This window comes from Scyliorhinus canicula, chromosome 4 (assembly GCF_902713615.1).
Source record: "Scyliorhinus canicula chromosome 4, sScyCan1.1, whole genome shotgun sequence".
Taxonomy (NCBI): Eukaryota; Metazoa; Chordata; class Chondrichthyes; order Carcharhiniformes; family Scyliorhinidae; genus Scyliorhinus; species Scyliorhinus canicula.
Window position 1 is genome coordinate 116,905,523 of NC_052149.1, and position 27,344 is coordinate 116,932,866.

Here is a 27,344-nt window from a genome sequence, read left to right on the forward strand (position 1 = left end):
GTGCCGGAGAATCAGCTGCCGAGCTTCATTTGCGCTGAAAAGCCCATGAGGCCTCGTTAAGTGGACCAATTAAAGATGAATTGTGTTGCCGGCCTCACTGGGCCAAGCGCCAGGAAGTTCGCAACAATTCCTGCTCGCTACCACACTTAGAAGTTCTTCTGGACAATTACAACCCTAACGTTTAATAGTATGGTTTCGCTTGCACTGTGGACTGTGGGAAATACGCCTGCAAATTTCACATCTGGATCAAAAACAAAGATTGTAATGGAGCTCACTCTTAAAACAATCCCTGCTCCACACATGCTGTACACGGACATTCACAGCATCAATCTCTCTCCCATTAGTTTCGTCATTTAGAGTGTGTGCTGACTTTATAGCCAGGACTACATCTTGCTTTTTCTCTGTAACGCAAAAGCGTTCAGCAATCCTACGAGCAAAGAGGACACGAGACAGGAGTAGATGAACATTTCTCTGTTCACCATTGAAGGGTGCAGCATTGGCTGTATTCACACAGAACTGTAAATATTAGCCTAATTTTCAATGTCGTTCACATCAATGTTATGTTGCAATGTTAATTGAATTATTTCATGTACTGGTATACAGGAGGATTGACAGCTCTTCTGCTTGGGTGGGGTGCATCCTGGAACGGGCGATTGATCTTTCGAGCACTGCTGTTGATTGCTCAGATCTATGATGTGCAGTTTGGCACATCCCTGTCCTGGCTGCAGCTGAGCTGCACCTTCTGAACCCTGCTGGTTTCCACCTTATTTGGAATTCATCATTCATTATTTGTTGTGAGCACATTGTGGCCAATGAAAATCACCTGGAAACATTAGGCGCGATTCAGCAGGCTAAAGTTAAAGTGTTCTGAACGGCACGGTGTTTCTCAGCGGCTGCATAACCGAGAAACATCCTGTTATCCAACGGCACTTTGCTGATTTCCATTGTCCTTCGGGAGATGCTCCCTCCGAGGCATCACTTTGAGGAAAGGTTCCTCACGGATCTGGGCGACATTTTGTCCGGCAGCCTCAATCTTCCCTTCCCCCTTCAGCCCCTCCTGCTTTAATGAGCCCCCTTCACTTGGGGAGGCCCCCAGGAACTCCCACCCTCTACTAGGCAAGACCCTACCCCCAGGCCCAAGCCCTACCAGTGACAACCTGGCAGCTGGGCACCCTGAAACTGCCAACCTGGCACCCTGGCAGTGCCTCAGACACCTTGGCAGTGGCACCCAGGCATCCTGGCAGAGTCACCCAAGGCTGGCAGTGTCACCCAAGGCTGGCAGTGCTAAGGGGTCCAGGTGCCAGAAGGAGTGCCAAGGTGTCACCCTTCCCTGTCCCCGACCACCAGGGGTCGGAGAATCCCCGGGGGGGTGACGCGAATCCCACCCCGCCGCTCCGACGCCGGCTGCCATATTCTCCGGCGGCGCTTTTCGGGCGGGGGCAGGGATCATGCCACGCCAGTCGGGGGCCGTTGGCAGCAGCTCCCCCGGCAATTATCCGGGCCCCAATGGGCCAAGCGGCCGCCCGTTTTTGGCCAGTCCCGCCGGCGTGGATTGGACATGATCCCACACGGCGGGACCTGGCAGGTAAATCGGCTGGTGCGGTCCTCGCGGGGGGATCTGACCCCGGGGGCGGGGGGTCCTCACGGTCAGGGCCCACCAATCTGCGGGTGGGTCTGTGCCATGGGGGCACTTCCTTCCGCACCGGCCCCTGTAGGGCTCCGCCATGGCCGGCGCGAAGAAGCCACTGGTATGCGCATGCGCGGAACCTCGCCAACGGTTCTGCGCATGCGCTAACTCGTGCAGTCCCTTCGGCACCAACTGGCGCGGTGCCAAATCCTCCGGCACCACGGAAGTACGGAGAATTCCGCTACTTCCGGTCGGTCTGACGCCGGAGTGGTTCACGCCGTTTTTGATGCCGGAGTCGGGCCATCGCGCCGATTCGGGAGAATCCCGCCTCAAATGTTCTGTTGGGTGCACTGGCCTTTGTTTCAAAGCTTGTATTTTTTGAGTCAAGCCCCCAACCAAAAGGGAAACTGATTTCTAGGGATACTGAAACCAGGTAAAATACTCAGAGTCATCCAAGATCAGATCATCTAATGATGCAGTATAGCATGTTGAAGAAAATGAAGGCTGGATCCAGGATCAGCCAAGGGTTCCTGTAACTGAAAGAGACTGACTGCTCAGGCTCAGCCATAAAGTACATACAGCTATCACTGTGTGTTCAAATAAAGGTAATGTTGGTCGATCCATGCCATCAATCTTGTTCTGGAAATGTGTGCCATCATGTTGAAGGCTGAGCCAGTGGTTGGGTGGGAGCTGTTGTCAGATGAAATTCGGCGGCTAAACCCTTGAATAAAAAGAGCTGGAATTCTACCAGAGGAAGTTTCGAGCTTTGAAGGGCTTTGAGGCTGAAATTGGTGTCATATGTGCTGAGTGAACTGCTCAGTAGATCCGTGAGATCTATCTTTCTTATATGTATTTAATGTATAATTTGCAATGTATACTGACCATGGTGTGTCTGTGCATTCATGTTTAGTTTATATTGACTTTGATTTGACTCTTAAACTACAAGTTGTAAAAAGTGAAATATTGTCCATCGGTTTTCATTGGGGTCATTCAGTAAATTTGGATTGTTTGGTTTGTTGGTCTCCACAGGATCATTAAAACTTGCTGCCATGCAAAAAATCATGAAATACGATGAAATCTTTAGCTGCAGTTATTGGTATCAATGTAGTTTCTGTCAAAGCAGTCTGCTGTTTGTCATTGCAGTTAATACCGTCATCAACTGTCATGTGATTAAGTATCACATCAGCGGTCATGTGATCAAATGTCATTTGATGAAATCTCCAGGAATACATAAAGCCAGAGTTGGCAACCCTTGTGCACAGATTCTTTTTCTCCTATTTCTCAGCACTTACTATGATTTTAAATGATGATTGCAAGCAACGATCAAACAGCCAGACATCACATGCTCTGTGAGTGGCTACTGCTGTCAAATGTTCTCTTCTGTTCTGCCCTGTCTCGATACGCAAACAAATATGATAGATGGTGTGTCTTTAAATGCAAAATTTCAACTGAGGCTATTCATTTCTGGAGGTCACTCTGTGCTAAACAAGGCACGTCTTTGTCTAGTTGGCTCAATCAAGTTGACATTATGGAGTGTATCGGAGGTGACTTGATGCCTGAGAGAATGTTTCCCTTTAAATGGATGTTTCTGACGACGTACAACACTGTCATCCATCATGTGCAGGTGACACTGGACGAGTTCAAACACTGACCATGAATTGTTTATCTTTCAGGGACTGGAGTGAAAAAGAGAGAGAGAGAGAGAGAAGGATACACAGTCCGTCTGCATTCAAAATATACAACTAAAGAGCCTCATGTGAAAAGAAACAAGACGCAACATCAACTATTCTAATGTGAGTGCTGGCCCCTCTACATTTTTCCTGCTATACACAATTTTGTGCAGAAAGCTGAGAATACAGGCCATGCATTATAACCCCATCACGTCAATCCTTTGTTCAGTTTGCAATGTGCTGTTGATGGGAGTGTTGTATAACTGGTGCTTTCCTGTAGTAAACAAAATGCCCATGACATTCCCCCCCTGATTGGAGGTAAAGCCCTGATTCTTTCAGTGATGTGTAGCAAGAGACCAAGAGCTCAGTGATACGGATTTTATTGAAATGTTTTCGCCAGCCAGCCAGCTCAAGCCTCCACTGCTGGGCTGACAGCCTAATCTATGCCAACTCTCGGTTGATCTTTTAGTGTTTGGCTCGGGGTTTTGCAGTTCATTAAGGGGGCATGAGATTTAGAGGGAGAGTGAGAGGGTGAACAACACTGTAGTCAGCAGCAACCCGATCTTCCCCATGTTTGATGGCAGAAGGAGTCAAAAGCAGCAAAGGCACTTGCTGTCAACCTCAGCAAGAATCAGTGATACCAAATGAGACATTTTCCACATGACCAAGCTCTCATATTAATCACCGTCTTAATACCAGATGGTCGAGGAAGAAACAGGAAAAACGGACATGTTGCGATGTCTAGGAACACATGAGAATGGGATAGACAGAGAGAGGAACAGTGGGATCAGTAAAAATTTTACATCCTAACGCCTGGCTATTAACTTAATAACAAATTGCAGCAGCAATTGTCGGTAGGTGGTACAGAACTTGAATATTGCTGAAAAAAGATACATTTTGTGTCAAAGCTTTTTGCCTTTCACTCATCAGGACAATTCGCAAGAATACCAACTGTAAAAAGAACAACAATTTAGACTGGGCTAAATTCTCCGTTGCCCGCCGCCTGCAGCAGGGTCCCCGAAGCAGCGGCAATTGGATGTCCAGGAAAAATCAGGGTCGCACCCGCACGCCAGTGGGAGAATGTAAATGTGTGCAAATGGGTCCTAATGACCAATTTGCATCCACTTGGCAAGCCCGGCACCAGATTCTCCAGGCCCTCGCGATTCTCCGGCCCTCTAGGCTGGGAATCACGTGGGCTGTGGATTACACCAGGTACCACCAAACGTGAACCTGATGTGGTGGTCCTCGCAGTGGGCCAACGGCGTAACTCCTCGAGGGAGCTGCCCCCAAAGTCCAACACCCACCACTCCCCCACAATGCACTGCCAGCCCACCCTTCCCCTATCAGACCCCCCCCCAACCATCCCCTCACCCCAGAAACCCCCTAAAATGGAGGATAGCCAAGGGACCCCCTAACTAGGGAACCCCTCCAGGATCTTCTAACAAAAGGGACGCCCCACAGAGACTCCCTAACTAAAGGAACCTCCCACAGAGACCCCTAATGAGAGGGACCCTCCCAGAGACCTCTTAACTAGGGAGAGTCCACCAGAGACCTCTTAACTAAAGGAGCCCCCCCCCCAGAACCCACTAACTTAATGAACCCCCCCCCCCCCCCCCCACAGGGACCCCCTAGCTAAATGAATGCTCCACAGGGATCCCCTAACTAAATGAATGCTCCACAGGGATCCCCTAACTAGAGGAACTCCCCCCCCCCCCCCCCCAACTCCCCCAGGGACTTCCAGAAAAGAAACTCCTATCTGGATGCTAGAGAGCAGTCCAGACAGGGGCAGTGAACAAAATTACATCTGTAACACTTACCTCGAAGCGCCACATGTCCTTTCCTGGAAGGAGAACAGCTGTGACCTGAGTTTAAACCCCACATATCCATTAGCTGCAAGCCATTCCTTTCTAGTCATGGGCTGTGATTAACAGCTTCCACAAAACAGTTGTTAGCCTTGCTTCATTCATCTTCTTCATGAATGAGTAAGTCTAAGTGCTGAAACTACAATGTTTACGAACATCAACCACAACAGAGAGAGTTAACCGCATTTCAATGACACCCCTTCATGCCTGCGTGATTTTGAAGTGCTGAGCTGGAAATTGACAGCACTGTATGTGGTTGATGTTTGTAAACATTGTGGTTTCATTACTTAGACTTACTCATCCCTGAAGAAGATGAATGAAGCAAGGCTCACCAAACAGTGAAAGGTGGGGCGGTATTCTCCGATAATGCGGCAGAGTCCCCGCACCATCGTGAACGCCGTTGCGTTTCACAATGGCGCCAAACAGCCACGGCCACGAGCAATTCAGGGCCTGAAAATGGGCTAGCAGCGGGTCCCCACGGAACTCAGGGGGCATGGCGCAAAAGCAGCGTCGTCATCGCGTGATGTCCGACTGACACCACGCACCGTCATAAGAACAAGAACAAAGAACAAAGAAAAGTACAGCACAGGAACAGGCCCTTCGGCCCTCCAAGCCTGCGCTGACCATGCTGCCCGTCTAAATTAAAATCTTCTACACTTTCTGGGTCCATATCCCTCTATTCCCATCTTATTCATGTAATTGTCCAGATGCCCCTTAAATGTCACTATCGTCCCTGCTTCCACCACCTCCTCCAGCAGCGAGTTCCAGGCACCCACTACCCTCTGTGTAAAAAACTTGCCTCGTACATCTCCTCGAAACCTTGCTCCTCGCACCTTAAACCTATGCCCCCTAGTAATTGACCCCTCTACCCTGGGGAAAAGCCTCTGAGTATCCACTCTGTCTATGCCCCTCATAATTTTGTAGACCTCTATCAGGTCGCCCCTCAACCTCTGTAGTTCCAGTGAGAACAAACCGAGTTTATTCAACCGCTCCTCATAGCTAATACCCTCCAGACCAGGCAACATCCTGGTAAATCTCTTCTGCACCCTCTCTAAAGCCTCCACATCCTTCTGGTAGTGTGGCGACCAGAATTGAACACGATACTCCAAGTGTGGCCTAACTAAGGTTCTATACAGCTGCAACATGACTTGCCAATTCTTATACTCAATGCCTCGGCCAATGAAGGCAAACATGCTGTATGCCTTCTTCACTACCTTCTCCACCTGTGTTGCCCCTTTCAGTGACCTGTGGACCTGTACACCTAGATTTCTCTGACTTTCAATACTCTTGAGAGTTCTACCATTCACTGTATATTCCCTACCTGCATTAAACCTTCCAAAATGCATTACCTCGCATTTGTCTGGATTAAACTCCATCTGCCATCTCTCCGCCCAAGTCTCCAAACGATCTAAATCCTGCTGTATCCTCTGACAGTCTTCATCGATATCCGCAATTCCACCAACCTTTATGTCGTCTGCAAACTTACTAATCAGACCAGTTACATTTTCCTCCAAATCATTTATATATACTACGAACAGCAAAGGTGCCAGTACTGATCCCTGCAGAACACCACTAGTCACAGCCCTCAAATTTGAAAAGCATCCTTCCATTGCTACTCTCTGCCTTCTATGACCTAACCAGTTCTGTATCCACCTTGCCAGCTCACCCCTGATCCCGTGTGACTTCACCTTTGTACCAGTCTACCATGAGGGACCTTGTCAAAGGCCTTACTGAAGTCCATATAGACAACATCCACTGCCCTACCTGCATCAATCATCTTTGTGACCTCTTGGAAAAACTCTATCAAGTTAGTGAGGCACGACCTCCCCTTCACAAAACCATGCTGGCTCTCACTATTACGTTCATTTGCTTCCAAATGGGAGTAGATCCTGTCTCGAAGAATTCTCTCCAGTAATTTCCCTACCACTGACGTAAGGCTCACCGGCCTGTAGTTCCATGGATTATCCTTGCTACCCTTCTTAAACAAAAAAACAACATTGGCTATTCTCCAGTCCTCCGTGACATCAACTGAAGTCAGTGAGGATTCAAAGATTTTTGTCAAGGCCTCAGCAATTTTCTCTCTAGCCTCCTTCAGTATTCTGGGGTAGATCCCATCAGGCCCTGGGGACTTATCTACCGTAATATTTTTCAAGACACCCAACACCTCGTCTTTTTAGATCTCAATGTGACCCGGGCTATCTACACACCCTTCTCCAGACTCAACATCCACCAATTCCTTCTCCCCCCACTCCTCCCCCCCCTCTCTCCCCCCCCCCCCTCTCCTGCTTCTCCCCTTTCTCTCTCCCTCTCTTTCCCTCTCTCTCCATTTCTCCCTCTCCTTTTAAGATGTTCCCTAAAATCTCCCATTTTGACCAAGCTTTTGGTCATCTAACATGTTTTTAATGATAAACATCTCTTCTTAAACAAAGGAACAATATTGGCTATTCTCCAGTCCTCCGGAACATCACCTGTAGACAGTGAGGATCCAAAGATTTCTGTCAATTTTGAATGTAAAGTGCGCGATCCGCGCACAAGACCCAAGACGACGTGATGGCTGAGCCCCGACAAGCCGCTCCCACGGTTCTGTGCCACAGACCTGGACACCTTGCTGGATGAGGTGGAAGAACGCAGGGCCATCCTCTGCCCAAGATGTGGGCATCGCCAACCATCAAGCAGTGTGAGGCGCGGCTGGCATGAGGTTGGCACCGCGGTCAGTGCTGTGGGGCACACCCCCCGCTCTGGGGAGCAATGCAGGAAGAAGCTCCATGACCTCACAAGGGCTGCCAGGGTAAGTGCCCCGAGAGTGCCCCTGGGTCACACCCAACCCTCCCCCCCCCCCACCCCAACTACGTCTCACAGCAACCCCCCCCCCCCCCCACACACCGCCCCCAGACACGCAGGGTGGTGTGGGGGGCTCAGGGGCACAATGTTGTACACGACCCACATGAGCAGCACAACCCCCTTGAGAGATGGAATGGCGTGGCTCCAACTGTCCCTGAACCCAGCAATAATGTAGCCTACATCTGCACGCCCTGACGATAACCGCCTAATTGTGATGCTTAATCTAACCTCCCCCCACAGGATAAGACTGCTCACAACCACCGTGAGCGTATAAGAACCGGAGGGGGGTCACCTGTGCTGCACCCCCTAACCGTAGATGAGCAGAGGACCCTGGACCCGGGAGGTAGCGGCATGCCAGGTCGGAGGCGCAGAAGCAAGTGAGATAACACTGCATGGCTACCACCCCCCCCCCCCCAGCCCGTCATCCCCCATCACACTGCCCCCTCCATCCCCTCCCCCCTCCCCCCTCACACTCTGCCCACTCTGCCCCCTCGTCCACCGTACACCCGGCCCAGCGTGTCTAATGAACCCCGCATCATTGTGTTCCCAGGGCCAGAGGCCAATCATCCAGGGTCGTCTCGGACAAGACCCAGCCGTCCAGCCGGAGGCTCAGCCGCACCCAGGGACGCACATCAGAGGATGGAAGGAAGACGTACTGGAGGGCCATCCTCTCAGTCCAGGGCACTGGAGGGGGACGCACAGAGGACAGACAGAGACAACACCGAGGGACACAGGACGGACAGTCAGGACAGTGATGGCCGTGAGTTGCACAAAGATAGGGCCATGAGCCAGGACAGTGACGGAGAGAGGACGGGGACTGTGGACAGTGACGCACAGAGGACGGCCAGTCGACGGACACACCGGGCACGGAACATGATATGGGCCGCGTGCGCCTTGCTTCGGTCCAAGAGTCGGCCCAGGACACACCAAACCTCCGGACAGATGAGGACCTTGAGTTTACGGCACTGTTGTCACCCACAACATCCACCATTCCAGATAGACTCACCTCGGTTGGGCACATAAGTGATGAGGCTCCTGGGTCACGGACTGGTGCTCACCACACAGCCGGGCCGGTACAGCAGGTGGAGGTTGGAGCAGCCAAGGGCCTGGACAGTCGGAGGGCAGCCCAGGCCCAGCACCCAGCTGCCGCCCAGATGGTTCCCAGGTTCCTGGAATTACTGGACCCACCCAGAGACCCGATGCATATGGAGACCCAGGGACACAATAACGGGATGACGGCCGTCTTCCAGCAGCTGCAGACGCAGTTGGAGGAGTCCATCCGCGTCCAGGAGCAGGGAGTGGTGCCGCTCATCGCAGCCACCCAGGCCAACACCACACGGGTGGCGTCCGCATTGGAGGCAATGGTGGAAACGGTTTTGGTCATCGGTCATGTTCTGCAAGGCATTGGGCTTCATGTGCACATGTCATCTGTGGCCCAGGAGAGGGCTGCCCTCTCACAGGCAGCCATCTCCCAGAGCCAACAGCAAATTGCTGCCGTGCTCCGGGGTCTGGCCCAGTCTCAGCAGGCCATAGCACAGTCCCAGCATGCCATGGCACAGTCTCAGCAGGCCATGGCACAATCCCAGCAGTCCATCGCCGAGAGGCATGAGCCAGGACACCTGGCGCACATGCTGGATGGCGTAGCACACTCACAGGTAGAGGTTGCACAGTCCCTGACAGGGATGTCGTACTCCTTGGGCTCCGTCGCTGCGAACGCTCGGACCCTGGTCGACACCGCTGCAGGCCTCCAGGACTGGCAATCGCACCTCCGTCCCACAATGAGGCCCGGGGGCCACCCGGCTCCCCGAGGGAGGAGGAGTTCTGGGGCCCGTCCCGTTTCCTCCCCCCGTTCCATCCTTGGCGCATCTGGTGAGCAGCGGGCAGGACGGGAGGCACCACAGCATCCAGCATGCCCGCTGAGCAGCCAGGCCCATCAAAGCCGGGCCGCCCCAGGAAACGCGTGCAGACAGGGAGCCACATCGCAGGGCGGGATTCTCAGCAGTCCCCCTCCACTCCTGGGGATACACCTAGGCATAGTGGGCCCGTAAGGCACAGAAGCTAGACACATAGTTAGTTGGCACGGGTGCAGGGCACAGTTTAGTTGTAGGGACTAGGGCATCTATCTGTGAACGTCACAATTAAAGTCAGTGTTAAACTGAATTTTGAGGACTCTGTGCTATGTCCGGTGCCAGGGGGCTCGTGAGGGTGACCGAGTGGCGCTGGGGTTTACATTCGGTGCAATGGTGTTGCGGGGTGTACGTTCCCTCCCCCCCCCAACTGAACTTCATCATCCTCGGCACACCGACGCCAGCTACCCCACATGGGCATGTGATGGAGTGTCCGTGACAAATACAGTGACCAACGAGGTGAAGGGTTCGGCTATTGCCATGAGTCAGACTTCCTCCCACAGTCCAAAGATGTGCGGGTTAGGTGGATTGGCCATGCTAAATTGCCCGTAGTGTAAGGTTAATGGGGGGGATTGTTGGGTTACGGGTATTCGGGTTACGTGGGTTTAAGTAGGGTGATCATTGCTCGGCACAACATCGAGGGCCGAAGGGCCTGTTCTGTGCTGTACTGTTCTATGTTCTATGTTCTATGAATCTGAGCTCACAGCTCATCGCAGAGCAGGCTGTCATCATTCAACATGGCACTGATCACACCCGCTTACACAATCATTAATGTAGTGCAATCCCGTAGTGCTGCAGTCGCAAGGTGATGTGAAATTGGTGCGGTGTACGTGGTGCAGAGGTGCAGGGGGGAGGGGGGGGGGGGGTGGGTGCTGGGTGGTGCCCGTGTGCACGATTGGCGGTGCAAGTGCCAGTGTTCAGCGAATCCCTCCCCCGCAGTGTGTGAACCGTGCGGCCACCAACGTGTTGCGTGCCCGCTGTCCTTGATGGTGCCGTCGTGCAGCCTCCCGGCCATAACCACACCCGGGTCATGTCTGTGCCGCCCCCCCCCCCCCCCCCCCCCCCCACCCTGATGCACGTCATCCTCCTCCTCCTCATTTGCAGTTTCTCCGCTGCCATTGGGTTCTCCCTGTGCCTCCTCCACCAGGGCATTTCCCCTCTGCATGGCTATTGATACGCTATCAATTGCACATAAAGACTCGAATCGGTACAAGAGAGGATTTATTACCGTGAGATGTTTATCCTTCGACTGCAGCTGGTAGAATGGCAGCTCAGGAGAATTCATGAATATTTATACTTCTCCCTGTGGGCGGAGCTAGCTGGCAGGGGCTACCGACAAACCTGTAATACAGGTACTGCTGTACATTCCCTAATACAGGCACACATATATTTACACAGTGGTGGATTACCACAGCTATGTTGTGCAGCGCACCGCAGACCACAACTATGTGACCGACCCTGTCGGGGTGGTACTGCAGGGCCCCTCCGGAGCGGTCCAGGCACCTGAATCGCATTTTCAGCAGGCCGAAGCACTGCTCCATCACACCCCTGGTTGCTGCATGGGCCTCGTTGTATCGTGTTTCCGCATTGGTCTGAGGCCTCCGTATTGGCGTCATCAACCATGACTTCAACGGATAACCCCTGTCGCCCAGCAGCCAGCCCCTCAACCGGGGGGAGGTCATCCCTCGAACATTGTGGGGATGAACGACTGTGCCAGAATATAGGTGTCATGCATACTCCCGGGGTACTGTGCGCACACGTGCATGATCCTCATGTGGGGGTCGCAGGCCACCTGAATGTTCGAGTATGTGCCCTTCCTGTTCATGAACACTTCCCTGTTTTCTGCAGGCGGGTGCATGGGGACGTGCACTCCATCGTTGACACCTGGACCATTGGTATCCCGGCCACGTTGGCGAATCCACATGCCCGTGCTTCCTGCTGTGCGCGGTCCTCGGGAAATTGAATGTACCTGTCAGCGATGGCGTATAAGGCGTCGGTCACGGTCGGGATGCACCTGTGGCCCGATGCCTGTGAGATCCCGGATAGGTCCCCGCTCGGTGCCTGGAAAGAACCGGTTGCATAAATGTTTAGGGCCACCGTCACCTTGACGGACACCAGTATAGCCTGTCCTCCTCTCTTTCCACGTGGTGTGAGGTGCGCCACGAGGTGGCATATATGTGCGACTCTCTCCCTGCTGAACCGTAGTCTCCTCCTGCATGCCCTGTCTGGTAGGGCCTCGAAGGACATTCAGTCATGGTAAACCCTGAGCCTCACTGGGCGCCTGTGGCACCCTGGCACCACCAGCACTGGCTTCCCCTCTTCCTCCTCCCCCCCTGCACACCATCGATATCAGTGCCCGCATCCTGTGCATTCCCGACGATCTGTTGGTGAATGTTCCCCTCAGCATCCTCCTGGACATTCCAGCCGTGAGCGCCTGCAGCCTGCACGGCGACGACGAGGCCCTCTACGGCCATCCCCTCAGCAGCAGCCGCAGCCACTCTGAGCCATCGCAGTCTACTCTGCCGGATGGCCACCTGCCGTGCAGCCTCTCCAACCACTGTGGTGAACATCGCTGTCTGGTTAGCATTCATGGTGACCTGCAGGAGGGTGGTGGTGGTTGGGGGGGGGGGGGGGGGGGTAGAGGTACTACTGTACCTAGCAATGCTGAGACACCTTCTCCACCAATGTGTGCCTGGTCTCGCTGCAGACACGCAGCCAGCCTAACCCCTGGTCACTGTCTGCGTCCACTGGCCAGTCCTCCTCACTGGTGCGCCAGTCGCCTCTGCCCATCAGCGAGATGGCACCTTGAAAACGTGTCCTCGTCACCCTCCTGCCATAGCAGGGTGGCTGACATGTGGAACCCGCGGATAGGCGACCTCCTCCTCTTCCCACCGCCCCCCCCCCCCCCCCCCCCCCCTCCCCCGGGCATGTCTGCAGCCTTCCACGAAGGCATCCTGCTCTTCCCTCCACCCTCCACCTCCCCTCACCCGGGCATGTCTGATGCCTTCCACAAAGGCATCCTTCTCTTCCCCCATGATGCACTAACAATGACCACAGAAACGAGGTTGTAGTCCGAACTGAAGGCTTTAATCGACAAGATGTTTCCCCCAGCAGCTCAGGTACAGAAAGGAAGCTGTGGGGGATACACGGGCTCTTATACCCCGCCTTACTGGGCGGAGCTACCTTACAATCCTAACCAATGGGTGACTAGTGTTGCATACCATTGGGCCAATGAGCAGCGAGCCTTCTCCACCAATGGTGTCTCAGCATTGCTAGGTACAGTAGTACCTCTAGTCATACTACCACACCCCACCCCCTCCCCTCCCCTCCCCCGGGCATGTTTGAAGCCTTCCACGCAGGAATCCTGCTCTTCCCCTACCCCCTCCCCTGGGCATGTCTGACACCTCCCACACAGGCATCCTCCTCTTTCCCCCCCCCCCCCCCCCCCCCCCCCCACCACCCCCCCCCCGGGCATGTCTGAAGCCTGCCACACAGGCATCCTCCTTAACCCCCCGCCTCCCACGATTGGCGACAGCGTTCTCGGAGAAGTCGTCCCCATCCTTCTACCACCGGCCGTGTCTGCAGAAACTCTGGGACAGGGGCCGTTCACCTCCTTGCTCCTCATCGTCAGCCAGCCCGACTGGCTGACGATTTTATTTACCAGGTGTGAACGGCGAAGGCGTGATCTGGGGTCACGCCGTCGGGACTTCGGCCCATCCGGGCTGCTGAATAGCTGGGGCGCCGACCTCGACGGGGCCGTTCCCGCCGGTTAGGAGAATGGCGGGACGGCGTCGGACCGGTGTCGCGCGATATAATGGCGTGGCCGGCGATTCTCCCAACCGGCGCGGCTTTGGAGAATCCCGCCCCAATTACCTGACTGCCCAGCACTATGTGGCCGCACAAAATATACAGTCACCTCCAGTCAAAAACTGAAAGAAACTGAGTCTGTAATCTGGAGACACTGGATGGTGATGATGGGGCTGGGTAGACAACTTTAGTCTGAATTTGGTTACACTACATTTTCCTTAATAATATACTCATTCAAGACATATGGACATCATTGGCCGGAGCAATATTTATTGCCCTTGAGAAGGTGATGGTGAGCTGCCGCCTTGAGCCACTATAGTCCCTGTGGTGAGTGTGCAGCAATGGTGCTGTAAGGAAGGAATTCCAGGATTTTGACCCAGCGACAATGAAAGAATGACAATATATGCAGGGCGGAGTGTGACTTGGAGGGGAATTTGCAGATTTTGGGGAGTCAGGAGGTGATTTATTCACCACAGAATTCCCAGCCAATGAATTGCTCTTGTAGCCGCAATATTTGCCTGGCTGGGGCAGTGAAGTTTCCGGTCAATGGAGTTTCCCCCAGAATGTTAATAGTGGGGGATTCAGCGATGGTAATGCCACTGAATGGTTAAATTCTCCTTTGTTGGAGATGGTCATTGCCTGGCCCTTGTGTGGAATGATACAGGGCTTAAATAGGGTGCTCTTTCCAAGGGCCGGTGCAGACTCAATGGGCCGAATGGCCTCCTACTGCACTGTAAATTCTATGAATCTATGAACGTTTGACTGGTAAACATTGAGCAGGGTGTGTTTGAAGGGATCACACTGATGTCATGATTGCTTTAAAAGGTGTTTCCGAATGTCACTCATCAACAATGGATTTGTATGTGTGTGAATTTTCTTACCTGTGTTGTGAGATTTAAATTAACCCAGCAGCGAAACCTTATTTACTTAAAAAGAAAAGGGGTGGTTTATTTTACACTATTGCTCCAAAAGTGAATCAGAAAAAAATACAGTGGTTAGCACTGTTGCTTCACAGCACCAGGGTCCCAGGTTCGATTCCCGGCTTGGGTCACTGTCTGTGCGGAGTCTGCACATTCTCCCCGTGTCTGCGTGGGTTTCCTCCGGTGTGCTCTGGTTTCCTCCCACAGTCCAAAGGTGTGCAAGTTGGATTGGCCATGATAAATTGCCCTTATTGTCCAAAATGGTTAGATGGGGTTACGGGGATAGGGTGGAGGTGTGGACGTGGATAGGGTGATCTTTCCAAGGGCCGGTGTAGACTCAATGGGCTGAATGGCCTCTTCCTGCACTGTAAATTCTATATATATAATGCACACAAAGTTTAGTTACAAATGAAGGTAAAATTTGGATTTGGTTAGTCCATATTCGGTAGAGGCCGGATCCATTTCAAAGTCGAGTGGTTGTGACCGCAAACTATCTCAAAGCGAAGCTCTTGAGGTTGTAGAATCAGCTCTGAAGCTGCGACGGCTTCCATTGTTGAATTGCTGGAGATTACTTCAACAGGTGAGTTTAGTAGGTAGAATCAGGGTTTATACAGAGGAGGGAAGATTCTTTATTTCTGTCCCGCAGGAATGGGGCTTTTAGCTGTCCAGCTACTTACAGCAGAAGGTGCGGCTGTGTCTAGACACCATTCTGTATCTCTCCCTTGGTTGAAGTTTCTTTGAAATGGTTCACTGTGGAGGTGCTTTTTTCCCTGTCCTTTTCAATGCTTTTTACAGGTGAGGCAAGATGGCTGCTGTTGACATATGACCTGTACCAGAATGCCGAGTCACTTTCCGTAAAAGGCAAGTGGTAGTTCTATTACAGTTATCCAAAGTCTCCTTTGTGGTGATCAAAAGGGTCAAGATTCTTCACACTTTACAGTTGCTTATCATTTAGTGTCCTTGTGTTTGGTGGAAAATCCATCAAGTCGATGAGTTTCTGTTTATTCTTTTAGAACACTCATTGGATTTCAAACATATATATCTGAGGAATGCATCCTTACCTCCTCAGGAGTAAAAGAAAGATGATTGGAATCCACACTTCCATTAGGTAGCCGGCAGTCATTTTAAGAACAGTCTTCAAACTGGGTCCAATATTCTATTTTATAACATTTAACCTTCCGTACAGCTTTTCTTTGAGTACTCAATTCATTTTTTCTAATTAGGGAGCAATTTAGCGTGGTCAATCCACCTACCCTGCACATCTTTGGGTTGTGGGGCGAAACTCACGCAAAAACGGGGAGAATGTTCAAACTCCACACGGACAGTGATCCAGAGCCGGGATCGAAGCTGGGACCTCGGTGCCATGAGGCTGCAGGGTGTGGTAGTATGACTAGAGGTACTACGGCACCTGGGAGTGTGAGCTGCTCATTGGCCCAAGTGTTGCTTTCTCATTGGTCAAGACGAAGGTAGCTCCACCCAATGAGGCGGAGTATAAGAACCCGTGTTTCCCAGCAGCCATCGTTATTTCTGTACTCAAGCTGCTGGGGAAACATCTTGTAGATTAAAGCCTTCAATTCGGACTACTCCTTCGTTTCTGTGGTTATTGATCGCGCATCACAGGGCTAACCCACTTGCGCCACCGTGCTGCCCCAGCTTTTCTAAAAAATTGTAACACTATAAACTGTGCACAGTAACAGTGCATGAGTGATCACACTAAGGCGGGTGTTTTTGTGAGAGTGAATTGTATAGAGCTGAGATTGTCACAGGTATTTCAGCTAGAGGAGTTCAATGGCTAGAAATTAAAATTCCTCACTGTCCCCTGAATTGTAGCGGCACTAGTGCTGATTAAGTTCACATCCTCAGCACAACGGCGCTCGACTCAGAAAGCAGGATTTTTATTTTATTATTTAGCAACTGAAAATCCCCAAAGTCCTCCTCATTTGTTGAGTTTATCGTGATTAGGCTGCCACTTAGTCAGTCGAGGGGACACTTCGCGATAATGTGCGGCCTTGTGCAAGAAAAAAGTATCTTGACTTAAAGCACGTGTGTACTTTGAAGGCCACAAGTAGGGTAAATAGTTTTACAAAACGATCAGAAGTGACCCTTCACAAATAAACAATTATTTACACTTGCGTGAGTCTCTGCTCCTTGGCTTAAGAGGAAAAATCAAATGAACCGTGGTACTTAAGTGTAAATAAAATATTCATGAAAAGCCTCACTATGCAGTTGTGTCTGCCCTGCAGGCTTTATTGAAGAGAGTAGGTAAGAAAGCGCCAAGAAAGAAAGACTTGCATTTACACAGTGCTTTTCGTGACCTTAAGACGTCCCAAAGCACTTTAAAACCAGCCAAATACTTTTGAAGTGGAGTCACTGTTGTAATGTCGGAAATGCAACAGAAAGTTTGCACACAGTAAGATCCCATAAGCAGCACATGATAAGAACTAGCTGATCGGGCTCAATAATTTGGTTAAGGCACACATTTTGGCCAAGACATCAGGAATAAATATTCTAAATAATGCTATGCAAACTTATACACCCACCTTTTAAAAAAAATTTAGAGTACCCAATTCTTCTTTTTGTCCAATTAAGAGGCAATTTTAGTGTGGCCAATCCACCTACCCCGAACATTTTTGGGTTTGTGGAGGTGGGACCCACGCAGACACACAGAGAATGTGCAAACTCCATATGGACAGTGACCCGAGGCCGGGATTGAACCGGGTCCTTGGCGCCGTGAGGCAGTGGTGCTAACCACTGTGCCACCTCGGCGGCCATTCTTTTAGGCTCACCTGAGAGGACATTTCACGGTAGCACAGCAGTTAGCACAGTTACTTCACAGCTCCAGGTTCAATTCCCGGCTTGGGTCACTGTCTGTGCGGAGTCTGCACGTTCTCTCCGTGTCTGCGTGGGTTTCCTCCGGGTTCTCCGGTTTCCTCCCACAGACCAAAGATGTGCAGGTTAGGTGGATTGGCCATGATAAATTGCCCTCAGTGTCCAAAAAGGTGAGTTGGGGTTACTAGATTACGGGGATAGTGTGGAGGCGTGGGCTTGGGTAAGGTGCTCTTTCTAAGAGCTGGTGCAGACTTGATGGGCCGAATGGCCACCTTCTACACTGTAAATTCTATATGATCTATATGATTTCATCTGAAAGATGGCACCTCTGACAGCGCAGCACTCCCTAATGTAGGGCACACGAGGGGACAGTGTTTCATTTGAAATATTTCACCTTGACGACAGATTCACACAAAATGGGTGGATTCTTACCAGAATTTGGCAAAGTGTCACTCTCACAGAAAACTGGCACGAAACTCTAGAGTCTCTCTGGTGGGGCGGTGACTCTTCGAACTGGCAACTGGCTCTACACAGATCGGGGCACCATCTTTAAAGGGCACCCAGACCCGGCCAGCACTGCAGCCAAACAGCCGCCAGCACACATAACACAGGTCTTGGTGGCTGTTCCCCTCCCCCCCCAAAATTAATTCCCAGCGGCACCCACCACCTATATTCATCACCGGGAACCGCGCGCCCCCCCCCCCCCCATTCGTCGCTAGCAATACATCCCAATTAGTGTCCATTTTCCACCCCTCCCTCCAAATGGGCAGCACGGTAGCATAGTGGTTAGCACAATTGCTTCACAGCTCCAGGGTCCCAGGTTCGATTCCGGCTTGGGTCACTGTCTGTGCGGAGTCTGCACATCCTCCCCGTGTGTGCGTGGGTTTCCTCCGGGTGCTCCGGTTTTCTCCCACAGTCCAAAGATGTGCAGGTTAGGTGGATTGGCCATGATAAATCGTCCTTCATGTCCAAAATTGCCCTTAGTGTTGGGTGGGGTTACTGGGTTATGGGGATAGGGTGGAGATGTTGACCTTGGGTAGGGTGCTCTTTCCAAGAACCTGTGCAGACTAGATGGGCCGAATGGCCTCCTTCTGCACTGTAAATTCTATGATATAACTCTGATAAATCTGGCCACTACATGTAGAAGACCCCCCCTCCCCGTCATGGTACTCCCACTAAGGCCCACAACGGCACTGGCCCCTGGCACAGGTTGGCACTGCCAGGTTGGTGACCTGTGCCAGCAGGTAGTGCCAGGGCACTGCCCGAGCGTGTATCTCTACCCCCTACTGGGGGTCTCTATTTACCTTTGTTTCCCCCAGATGAATCGCCTCAACTGTCTCACGTCAGGCCAAACTTGTTGCCATGTCGGCGAAATTTGAAGATCTCATGCGGGGAGGTTCATGAGGGGCTGGGCCTGATAATATTAAAATGAATGGAAATGTACGGTAATGAGGTTCAAGCCCTTTGTGGGTGTGAACCTTATAATGCTACCGGCAAGCATTAGGAAAAATTGGGAAATGTAATCTCTCTTACCAGAATTGAGTTTCCTGATTCCCACGAGCCAATCAGGCAGGCGACAAGTGCAGCCCCAAGATTCCACCAATGTTCCTTAACTTGTCCAACTTCACTTTAATTTTGCACACTATTTCTTATTGCTCCTTCACTGTCCTTTGGTGAATGAGGATATCCTGTGCAGCCCTCCATATGTATCCAGGACATCATTTATGATACACTAATTAACACTGGCAGAGTCTCGCACACCACCAGGTTGCATTGCAAGATGCTCTAATTATGCTTAAAATTTCAGTATCCAATGTGATGATCTCACCTTCATTGTCTTAGTTTGAGAAATCCAGGATGAAGCCTCAAGACCCACTGCACTGGACTCCAAGAGCCGAGATCTCGTTAATTAGAAAGTAGTGCTTAAATGATGCCAAGTTTAGGTTTTAACTTTGAGGATCGGTGGTGGGAATGGGAAGACTGAGATCCACAGAGTAAGAAGCGTAAGTTCACAACAGAGTAAGAAGGGAGAATCTGTAGTGTGGCCTATAATCCAAGGGGTAGTAATGATAAAACAGCGAAAGCCAAGATTGTTTGGAACCCAAAGGTGACGTGGATGTTAGATGCGAGAGAGTGAGATTCTGATTAAATGACAAGTATCTCTTTTATCTTCTTCAGGAGTTCAAAAGAGATGTTATCATTCCTCCCCCGATATGGAGCAGTATTCAAGTCTCTCATGGGCTTGGATTTCAGAGTGAGTTAAGTGATGTTGAGGGAAAAAAACATGGAAACAAGCTCCCTTTATTAATGGAGATGGAATTGTGATTAGTTTGAGCTCAGGTAAGATTGCGAAGCGAAGAACATTCAGGGCAGCACGATAGCACAAGTGGATAGCACTGTGACTTCATAGCGCCAGGGTCCCAGGTTCGATTCCCCGCTGGGTCACTGTCTGTGTGGAGTTTGCACGTTCTCCCCGTGTCTGCGTGGGTTTCCTCCGGGTGCTCCGGTTTCCTCCCACAGTCCAAAGACATGCAGGTTAGGTGGATTGGCCATGCTAAATTGCCCTTCGTGACCAAAAAAAGGTTAGGTGGGGTTATTGGGTTACGGGGATCGGGTGCAAGTGTGGGCCTAAGTGGGTCGGTGCAGACGTGATGGGCTGAATGGCCTCCTTCTGCACTGTATGTTCTGTGTTCTAACATCAGTAGGTGATGGACAACAGAGTGGAGCTGCACAAGGTGAGGGGGCAGGTGTTAGGCTGAAAGAATTTCTATCTGAAGGGTTGGGGGAAAGAACAAGACTTGATCAAATTAAACAAATTAAGGATTAATCGGTCAGCTTTCCTGCAGAGAGCAAAGTGCCATTGGAATGGAAAAGAGGGATGGAAAATTCAGAGTGACACAAGGACGTGCTTGATGCTTCTTTTCAATAAATAAACGGCTCTCAGATTCACAGAGACTCCAAGCAGAGTCAAAGTCAACTCTGATGTTTCACACTGTTCAGGATAGCAGAAAAACAGGTATGACTAGAACAAGCTGTCATACCACAAGTGACAGGAAGGAAACAGTGAGGCATGAAACCCTTCATGCCAACTAGAATAACATCAGTGACTTCATCGGCAAGAGGAATCAGAGGACTGAAAACTACTGGAGCAGAGGGAAAAGTAGCAAAGCATTTTCACTCACAGTGCAGTCGTGGTAGCCTGGTTTGCAGACTGATTCTGGAAAACTGTGATTTATTGCAAGATATTCTGGAAGAGGTAAAGAAAAGATAGAAAATGTTGGGGGTCATTGAAAAGCTGATTGAGGCATAGTTTCTCGAGCCTTGGTGTTGGAACAGCAAAGATCATTCTTTGTGTGACCAGGCTGTTCAGAGAGTGGGGAGAGGGACGGATGCTTGTATTGATTGGGTTTTGCTTGAGGAAGGTGTTCAAAGTCCTTTCCGTGCACAGTTAGAAGATGCAGACAGTGCTGGTGTGGGGAGGGGGATGCTGTGAGCTATGAATTAGATCAGGCGGAACTTTCCATTCCGGTACCAATTCACCAGGTGGGGGCGGGAATGGTGTGTGTTTCCCACTGCAGAGGCCAGTGAGGATTTGTGCCAAATCGCACAATGCTGACCTAATTAATTATGCAGTGAGGGGTTTCTTGTCAGCTTCTTTGTCCCACCGTTGAAGGAGGAGATGGCCCGCTGATCACAGGTAGCGCTGGCCCACAGATTCAGCGGCGACTCCCTCAATGCAGTGGAGGCTCAGAGGGGTGTTCTGTTCCCCGAGGATGGAAGGAAGTGGCCAAGTCATGTGACCAACCCAGCATGGGAGGAAGACACCAGGGAGGTCAGTACCCATGGCCTCCACTGGAGGACTGCCCTGCAGCGCTGTGAATGGATGTCTTCATCCATGTCACCAGGGTAAGTGAACCTTTAACTGCTCACCCTCACCTTACTGAATGGTAGAGAGGACCTAGGCATCAGTGGCAAGGGCACCATCTGTGCGGCCCATACACAAAAGGCCACTCAATGTGTTATGGTGATGCCTGTTGGTCCCACTGCAACCAATCTATCTGTAAGTGGAGAGGCCACTGTGGGTCCCTCACCCATCCACACATAGAGCTCAGATACTGTCCAGGAAGGGTGAGGGTGAAGGGGGTTAGGCATATGAGTGCGCCAGCAAGCACCGTTCACGGCATGTCTCTGTGAGCTTTACCCCTTCTATCTGAATGGGCTCCTTTCCCTGGATGGTGCTGCCCCAGAATCCTTGTCGACAATGTGCAGTGTGTCAAGCACGTGACGCACGATCCAGTGGGTTATTTGTCAGACTGGAAGCATGAGATAGACAGCTGAAACCCAATAGCTCTCAATCCCATCTTCTCTCTTTGCACAGGAGAGTTTGTGGCACAACAGGGGAGAGGGAAGATGGGGAAGTGTTGGCCTGACCTGAAGAATGTCACTGAGTTCGAGGGGCGAGCAGTCCAGCTGCTGGGGAGGAACTGGACCGAGCCTGTGTGGATGGAGAGGTCAGCAGGCTGCCTGTAAGGATAAGGACCCATGCATAATGCAGTCAAATATAAACCTGAGGGTTATGTGTTCCTCCATGTTGGAGGCAGCTCATACAATCACTCTCTCTCTCCTCTCTCTTACAAGTGCCAGTAGGAAGAGGGCAAGGCCAGGAGAGGAAGCCCTGTATAGCGGTTCTCAGCCCACAGAGGACTAAGGATATTGGGAAGGAGGAAGAAATCTGTAGAGGCATCACAGCAGGAACCTGCGCCCCCACCAACCCAGAGATATGCACCTCATTGGGTATTAGATCTCGTTCAGGCATGGTCTCACATTGTGGTGGTCACCGCACCGACACATTTTCACAGCAGGAGGAGGCAGGGTCAACCAACCAGCACTCAAAGGATGCTGGGGAAGAGGCATCTGCGATGTTGAAGTTAGATGAAAAACCTTGGGGAGTCTAAGATACTGGAGATGCTACACAAGGTGGGGGAACATTAGCGAGAGGAGGCGGAGGCCCTCAAGAGACTGAAACATGAGGCAGAGGAACCCATCCACCTGCTGGCTGAGAAAGTGATGTCAACATATGCGTGCATCGAAGTCTCCATGGAAAAGGCGGCAGATGCCATGGAAACCCTGGTCCAGTGCGCAGACCTGCACTCCATCGTTGTAGCCATGTGCGAGCCTTCACAGTGACTACGTGAGAGGGGGATGGGGCAGCGGAACCTTGTTCCAGGTGCCCCCTCCCCCAAGGAGTCAGGTTGGAGACCCTCGGGCGTCTAAAGGGCAGAGTAGAGGCTGTTAGACACCCCTGGGGCTTAGGATTCTCTCAGGGTGTCCTATCCCCTTGCGTGTGACCCCCCTTCAGTTTCGTCCTCAACTTCGGAGCAGCTGTCACACAACAGGACAACCAAAGTAAACTGGGATCTTCCTGACCTCTGGTCTCCAGAGGACGGCCACCAAGGCCATCCAAGGTAACAGAATCAACTGGTCAGTGGGCTGCTCCAGATGTCGGGGGAGAACCTAGGAGCGGTAGGGAACACAAGGTTTAGAGTATATAATTTCACACGTGGTTGCATGAGTTCACTATGATTATTGCTCTTACTCTTTTGTAAAAAGACAAAACTTGGACTTCAAGGAGGTCTGATGTGTTTTAATAGTGATTTGTATTTGTTAATCCTGTGTGTATTCCCCTCCATTCCCCCCGTCCACTTCAGGGGGTCATCCCAGGCTGGAATCCTCTGTGTGTACAGGAAGGCAAGCTTCGTTGTCAGGGCCCTTGTCAGCCATGTGCAAAAAGCCTCCCACGCACACTTTGCCCTTCATGCGCTTATCTGTTGAAACACCCCAGTATTGTGCCAACCAGCTGCTCCATCCACCCCCACTGACCCACCCCTATGCAGCAACTCAAACTCTCCACCTCAAAGGTCTAGATATTTACAATCAGACAAGGTGCTTGTGTCTTTTCAGATTGAGTCCAACACCTTCCAACCTCCTCTTATGACCCACAACCTCCACCGCCGTCAACCATTGACCCCTCTGGTGTGACCTTAGACCTTATCCATCACCCTCTGTCCTATGCAGGTGAATGGCCACTTCCCTACCTTCCTGCAGAGGCTAACCCTGTGACAATAAACATACCTCCCCCTCATTCCGCACCGCACACCCTTCCACCCTGTCAACTCCCACTCCCTGCTTAATCCTCACCATCCCTTCCTACCAAATGTTCCTTCAGTGTGACCCCCAGGATTCAGCAGTTGACACCACTGATCCCTCCTTCTGAACCCCTTTCTCCTCTTTCACCCCGCCCGCCCCATGCTCATTCACACCTGTGCATGGCTGCCCTCTACCTGCATTACAGCATGGATCATGGTCCATCTCACCCTCCTGCTCCGTATCACCCCACACAATCCATGATTCCTGCAGCATCTCTCATTCCCCCCTAACACCCCCAACGTCCATCACCCCAGCTTGTAATTCTACTTCTCCACATCTGATCCAGCCCCCCCCCCCCCCCCCCCCCCCGCCAGCACAGACAGTCTCTGTGTCACTATGTTTCATGCAGCAGACCACCTACAGGATTGATGCCTCACCCACCCACTGCTGCACGTGGTATTCCAGGGTCCACGGTCGCTGGAGGCCTCCATCTTCCAATCTCTGAAGGCTGCCCCAGGCCTCTTCTGTGTCAGTACCGCTATGCCCATGCCACTTTAGTCTGGATGTGTTCCACACCAGCATGATATCCTGCTGGCGGTGTGGATAATCGGGCAGGGTGGACAATTCCAGTCAGGCTTTCATTTGCATTCCATTAACGGTTTCACACTGGCCTCTGGCGGGAAGGGTGACCCACAATGACGGACGGGAGTGCACGTTCCCACCATCATTTCACGCCAGCAGGAAATCAATTTTTCAGCTCCACTGGCTGCCATTAAACCACAGCGGGGAGGCTGGATAGACTTTGAGCAAAAGAGTATCAAAGCCAAATGAAGTAACAGGTCATACGCAGTGGAAGCACCTTGTACCAGATGTAAGAAGGGGAAAGTTGACGATAGAAAGTGAAGCTTCAGTTCAATAAGAAACAAGAGGTGGAAATCAATAAATTTGAGATTTGAGGAGTACAGCACAAGTGTAGGTTAAAGTATGATGTGGAGATGCCGGCATTGGACTGGGGTGAGCACAGCAAGGTTAAAGTAGACAGAGGTTTTATGCACTTCAGAGTCTGGTACATTAGAAATCTCGAGGAGGAGGATTATTTTGTTCTTGACAAGAGTGAAGAAGAAGCATATGTAATTGTAACGTGAGATGAGAGGCAGTTTGAATATGGTGCATTTGGGCCCCCTCACCAGGGAGATGTCACTGCTCAGTGGAGACTCTCACACTCAGGAGAAAACGGACAAAGTCAATGGCCTCTCTAAAGAATTTCTCCAAAAATCGAACACCACAATCTTTCCCCCTTATTTGTGTGTTTTGGGACACTGGCAGATGTTTGATCAGCCCAGAGCCCAAGCAAAGACCTTTGCCCCTTTGCTCCTGTTTGGCCTTTGGACTTGGCTATTTATTTAACCAGGGGTTTACAGCAGCACCAATACAGAGCCCAGGTGGTCAAAGCCTAACAACCTACACGCCTTTTAATAGCAGCATTATCGTCATGTTATCATTTCAGCTGCTGTTACTTTGAGACAGAACAAAGACCTGAAGCATCTTTTGCATCTTGAATCTCTGGCTTGCAGCCCAAAACTACAAATCCCTGACGGCCACTGCCTTTTTAATCAGAAGAGATCCTCCCCAATTTCCCACTAGTTATATCATTGGCAAACATCTGCAGCACAACGTAGGACTTGCCATGCTCCAACTGATGCCAACACTGCCACCGTCTGGTCTTCTGTGGTACTTCGGGGTTCTGCCATTAAACTGAGTTAACACTCCAGTGCTTTACTGCTGCCTCTGACAAACAAATGAGCAGCACGTTTAGCATTGGCTACATATTCACTGGAATTAGCGTAATGTAGCTTGCAGGAAATAAGAGGAAAATGTATTCTCAACCTCACCCACACCAATCGTGATGAAGTATGTGTGGTGATATAACCACTGTAGATATGTGTGCTTGCAGTAGGGGGATGTATGGCCGTACCTGTCATACAGGTTTCTCCGGTAAGCCCCTGCCAGCTAGCTCCGCCCACAGGGAGCTTGTGTATAAATATGCGCTAGCTTCACTGAGATACTATTCTACAGCTGCCGCCGGAGGAATAGCATCTCACAGCAATAAAGCCTCTCTTGTACTTCATTCCAGTCTTTGTGTACAATTGTTAGCGCCACAGTATGTTGCATAAATGGCACAGTAACAGGCCATTTAGCCCATGCTCCTGTTTATACTTCACCTGAGGCTCTGTCTTTTCTCACCTAAATCTATCATCGTAACCCTCTATTCTCTTCTCCTTCAAACATTTGTCTAGCTTCCCCTTAAATGTACACCACAGAAGATGTTGAATTTTCAATTCAGTAAAAATCTGGAATTATTAGTCTAACTATGACCATGAAATCATTGTTGATTGTTGCAAAAACCCATCTAGCTCATTATGTCTTGAGGGAAGGAAATCTGCTGACGGTACCTGGTCTGGCTTCCATGTGACTCCAGACTCACCTCTTTTTTTTAAAAGTCGCATTTTATGGTGCCTTGTACAACCTCAAAATGTCACAAAGCACTTTCCTGCCAATTAAGTACTGAAGTGTTGCCACTGTTGTTGAAACCATTTGAACCACTTTGCGGACAGCAATTTCCCACAAACAGCCGATGATGATAAGGATCAAATATCCTGAGCTGGATTGTCCGAGCTCCGATGCCGTCCGTTGCCATGGCGGAGAATCCATTTCCCCGCACGGAATCGAGACCGGCGCCAGTTCCCTGATTCTCCAGGACACGAAATGCGGCGTACTCTCCGCCGCATATCACCTGCCTGCAGCCATTCCTGAAGGTCCGCCCCGCCATTATCCGCCCCCGGCCGGCCGAAGTACCGGATCTAACATGATCCTGCCAGTCAGGATACTATTGTGGCGGCTGTGGACTTCATCGGGGGCAGGCCGATCGGAGGGTAGGGGAACCTTATGCGCGGCGGGCAATTTTTGGGCGGGCGGTCAGGGTTGGGCACGTGGCCGATTGGGGGCACTACGTTCAGGGTCCAGCTCCGCCGTCCAGGTCCACCATGGAGCAAAAGCTGCTAGTTTTACGCTGGTTCAATGCTAGCCCCCTACAGGGCTAGGAATATGTGGCCCTTTCATGTCAGTTTTTCTGGCGTGTAAGTCCAGTTTTTACGACGGCTTGGGGACAGAGCCCCAAAAACAGAGGGGGCGATTCTCCGCACTCACGACGGTGCGGAGAATAGTGGGGGTCGTAAATTTTTACGGCCACGCTAGTCTGACGCCCTCCCGCTATTCTCCCCCCCCCACGCCCGCCTCCCGACACGAATCGCTGCCCGCCGTTTTTTTTACGGCGAGCAGCGATTCTCAGCTGGCCGATGGGCCGAAGTCCAAGCCCTTTACGACCGTTTTTAGGAACGTCAAACACACCTGGTCTGACCGTTCGTAAAAACGGCCGTAAAGTTGGGATCTTGGGAACCATGGCACCGATTGGCACGGCAGTACCACGGCCGTTCCAAGGGTGCCATGGGCCCGCGATCGGTGGGCACCGATCGCGGGCAGCGGGTACTTACCCCGCGCACTCTTTGTCCTTCCGCCGCCCCGCTGTATCCATTCGCGGGGCGGCTGAGGAGCATCCCGGCCCGCGCATGCGCGGGTTTCGCGCAAATGCGCGATGACGTCATCCGCGCATGCGCGGGTTGGAGTCTTCCAATCCGCGCATGCGCGGCTGACGTCATGTGACGCGTCAGCCGTCG

The 27,344-nt window shown here is 51.4% G+C and overlaps 1 protein-coding gene across 6 annotated transcripts in view; it reads left to right on the plus strand.

Moving 5' to 3' along the window:
- The window catches only part of LOC119964910 (protein FAM163A-like), a 237,678-nt gene that overhangs the window by 192,809 nt on the left and 17,525 nt on the right, over positions 1–27,344 (plus strand). For 2 of the 6 annotated variants that reach the window (XM_038795013.1, XM_038795014.1), the window contains one exon: positions 3,301–3,420. The exons of 1 other annotated variant lie outside the window; for it this stretch is intronic. The gene's annotated coding sequence lies outside the window, so the exon portion shown is untranslated. Of the gene's footprint in view, positions 1–2,882; positions 2,977–3,300; positions 3,421–15,429; positions 15,496–20,388; positions 20,720–27,344 lie in introns of those variants that run through there. 3 more of the 6 variants (XM_038795015.1, XM_038795016.1, XM_038795018.1) reach the window with 3 other exon arrangements.